A 4,619-nucleotide genomic window follows, 5' to 3' on the forward strand; every position below is an offset into this window, starting at 1 on the left:
CATCAATAATCTAGCATTCATTTACTTCAATTATCTCTTGAATATCATGATTTTGTCAAAATGAGTTTCAATTCTAAATCATAACCCTAGAATTAAAAACTATTATAAATGTGTTTTTTATTCAAATAAATACTAGATTATTGGTTAATCATGAATAAGAGTTTTATGCAAAGAAACGGACAAAAATTGGTCCAAATCAAGGGTTTAAGGTAATATTCTTTCTAAGAACACGAAAAACATTGCCTGGAACCCAGCAAAAAACCCAGCCATAAGGCAACCACCGCGGGGCTAAAAAATGGGTATTTTTTTGTCTTTAAAGCATGCTTTTTTTATCCCAACAAATTACAATATCATACACAAATATATTTGAATATAAAACTAATAAAAAATTATTAAAACATCAAAATCGAACATGAAATACCAAATCCAAAAACTAATAACCTAAAATAACATAATTTTTCGTGCAATATGGATTCAAAATTAATTTTCTAAACCCATTTCATGCACGAACAGACTTAAAAAGCTAAGGATAAACATCATTACTTTAACATGTATAGCTTCAGCTAAACAAAAGCTATATATATAAAAGTTAAACAACAACATTAATATATCAAAAACATAAAAACTTTAAAACAACTTTATTAAATAGAAAATATGGAAACAAAAAGATGAATACAACATCATTTTAAACATTCAAAACCTCTTTTTTATGCTTGTAAATGTAAACCAAAATAAATTTAAAAAAAAAACAACAAAAACAGGACATAAATGATCAATTTTTGGATCACCAAAGTTTACCTAGAACAACTACTATCTCGTTGCTTTTCTTCAAAAATATTTGCCTCTCACAAGCTTGCAAAGCTTTAAAACAATTTTATTTAGACTTTTGGACCCCCACACTTATGTTTCTTATTGATATTTTTCTTATTTTTCTTATCTTATGTTTTCTCTTTCTTTTTTTCTCTTTATTTTTCACTAATCTTAGCAAAGTATTTATAGAGCTTTGCTAAGATTTTAGGCAATTTTGAATCCTCTAACCCTATTATATTGAGGTAAGTATTGTAAATCTTTGATAAGAACCCGTTCAGAAGGCTTCGTGTGTGAACACATAAAAAAAAGGTTGGTTTTTACATGATGGCTACACGAACATAGTTGACTTTCAATGCATCGACAAAGCTTTTTAGCATCATCATCGCTTAAGATCACTTAAAGTTGATAGAAAGGATGCACATATTTTATTTAAATCTAAATTGAAAAAATTTATAGGTCTATATCTCCACATTCATTCATTTAAAGTTGTCAACTTGATTAGTCAAAACTATCGAAACATGAATACCTAGATGACAAATGACATGTCACTCACATTTTCTTTATTAAGGCTAAACGACACGTCGTTTAGGGTTTTAAATTGAATTGATAAATTTTAAATGAGTTCTTGTTCTTTCAATTTCTTTTAATTACACCTATAATCGCCTCTCAACTTTTAATTTCATGCAAATTGATTTTGGTAAACTCAATTGTTAGCCCTAAAGTTGATTGCTATTTTCATTTTAGTCATTAGTTATGAATTTATGCATTTTGACCTTCAGTTGACTAAAAAAATTTTAATTTATTCAATTTAGCTCATGGATTGGTCAATTTCAATTCACGCATCTTTTTTAGTTTGGTCCTTGGTTTTGAATTTTTTCAATCAAGTACCTAATTGCCCACTAGACTTCAATATTTATGCTATTAAACCCTTGATTTGATCAAATTAAGTTTTAAAAATTGCAATTCAATCTTTAAACTTTAATTTTTAACAATTAAAACCTAAATTAACTTCAAAAATCAATTTTCCTTGCAATTAAGCTCTTAATAAATTCAGTCAAACTTTGAATAATTTCAATTGAGTCTTTAAACATTCAATTTTGAATTTTTCTTCTTAAATTAAATTTTCTTTGTCAATAGGTCTTCATTAATTGAAAATATACTATTAAATTTTTTAATCTTGTATATCTTGATCTTCTCAAACTAGTCTTTAATAATTTCCTAGGTCTTTTGATATATTTTTCTCACTTGTAAATTTTTTTATCTTCTTCCAATATTTTTAAATTTTTTTATGATATTTTGTTTATGAGTTTCCTAAAAACAAGTAATAAGATTGAACATCTCATTTTGTAACTTAAATTATGGATTGAATTATAAATTGAGTTATAAAACTCATAACTATGATTGATATTTTATATTTTATTAGTTTCTAGTTTTATTGGTAACACAAACAAAAATAGTGAAATTTTATCTGAAATGTTATTGGGTAGATTATATTTTTGTCTTGTAGATTTTTCAATTTTCACTTTTACTTTTATAGTTGAATATCTTCATATAATTTACTCCTATAATACACCACTCCTATAGTACACCAACTAATAAATGAAGGCTAACTCTTAGCTTAATTATATTTTTCTCACATTCCTTTATTTGTTTTCCTCTCAAGATTGCTTATTTATTAAAAAGAGTTTTATATAATTCATAAACCAACTTAAAAGGTATGCCATTTAATGATTAGGAGTAATGCGAAACGTTTGGAAAACTATAAAGGTAATGTTGAGAAATTACATTATCATATTAATAAACTTGGGTAAAACTTAATATAGTTGTATTGTTTATATGAATATTAAGTTAATTTTTTAATCCAACCTTTTTTTTCAATATTTTTTTTAATTTTATCTTTAAATCTTTTTTAAGAGTTAACTAAGTTGTTTTTTGACCAGTCAAGTTAATTGAGTCATATTAAAATAACTCTCATTTTATTTAATTTTAAATTTAGACAAGATAAGAAGTTGATTCGGTGAGGTTTTTTGTAATTTTCACTATTTTTTACCTTCATTTTATCCTTAAACGTATTTTATTATTCAACTCAATTGTGTTTGGATTGTTAAAGTTAATTAGATAATATCAAAACAACTTTTATATAGTTTAATTTTAAAAGAGTTATATAAAAAGTCAAATTAGAAGATTTTAAGGTTGACTTGTTAGGTAAATTTAATAACAATATCAAATAATTCTCTATAATTTAAATAATTTTTTTGTTAATTAATGTTTTTGATTCAATACTAAACCTGTAAACTAATTTTGGACTAAAAAATAAAAGTGAAATATAGATGAATCTATAAAAACAAAATTAAAGTTCATTGTATTTTAGGATAGATGGTGTATAAATAAAAATAAAATTCGGCCCATTTTCATTATTTTTATCTTTTAATTTATGAAATTTTGAAACTGAACGGTTTTTAATTTTTTTTACCTCATTTTCACCATTCGGCCCAATCTTTATCTTTTAATTTATGAAATTCGGCCCATTCTCAATTTTGAAACTGAAAAAAAGTCATAATAATCATCCGAAATGACAATTTATTCATAAGAAATCATCTGAATACTCGTTCCAAATAAGAAAACAAGGCTTGTGGCTTTGTGCTCCGTGATATGGACTTTCTAGTGGATGATTTGAGATGGAGCCCAAACGAAGCAAAATATAGTATCCCTAGCCATGACTCGTGCTTTGCTGCTTATAGAAAAAAAAATATATATATATAATGGATTATTCAACACGGTTTTTTATAGCAAATTTTCTTTTTTTTTAGCAAAAGAAAATGAATATTCGGGTTATCCAACACTTTTTCTTGCAGTAAATGCAAAATAAATAAATAAATTTAGACCAACTGAAAAAAATAAAAAAATTAATATAAAAAAAAATATATTAATTTAAGCTTGTCATGTAAATACCAGATCTCAAAGATTTAATAATTTTTTTTAAAAAAATTATTTTTTATCTAAACACATGCCAACTGGATGCATAATAATCTGTTTTATACCAAACAACAATTTACTTCTTAACTAAACATATGCCAACTGGACGCATAATAATCTATTTTATACCAAACAACAATTTACTTCTTAAAAAAAAAACAAAGGGGTGGTGAGCCAGCATTAAAAAAAACTTTAATTTTTTGAAAATCTAGAAACAAAAGGAGGATTTCTTGCCTAAAGCGCAAAAAAAAAAATCTTTAAAAACAAACAAATGAAATGATTATTTTTTATTTATTTTAAGGGGCTAAAAATACATCAAATTTAGAGTTTTGTTAAAAAAACAAATAAGTCATACACTAAACTAAAAAATATTCTAATAAGAAAACACTATAAAAAATGTAAAAAACTTGTCTAAATTTCATTTAAAAAAGCTAACGAAAGAATTCAGCAAAAATACTAAAATAAAATGTTGAAAACAAAAGGAAAAGAATAAAAAAAAAACTCAATTGACCCAAAAAAGAACACGTAGATTTAACCCATCCAAGTTAGCATAGTAAACTTGCACCTTGAGTCATAAAGTCAGCTTATCTTCACAAAAAATAAATTGGAAAAAAAACTAACAGAGTTCAATGTTCAATAAACTCAAAATTGTAAGATAAAATTGAAAAAAAATTGATGCAAAGAAAAAATATCAATTCGGGTTAATGACTCTAATTAGAACTTAAAAGTGCATTTTTATTAAGGTTTTATATCATCATTTTGCACTTGAAGTATCAATAACTCCTTAACTAAAGTATGTTTTATAATAACATATCTAATAATATAAGATACCT

The sequence above is a fragment of the Populus euphratica genome, unplaced genomic scaffold, assembly GCF_000495115.2.
Source record: "Populus euphratica unplaced genomic scaffold, PopEup_1.0 scaffold84.1, whole genome shotgun sequence".
In the NCBI taxonomy this organism is placed as follows: domain Eukaryota; kingdom Viridiplantae; phylum Streptophyta; class Magnoliopsida; order Malpighiales; family Salicaceae; genus Populus; species Populus euphratica.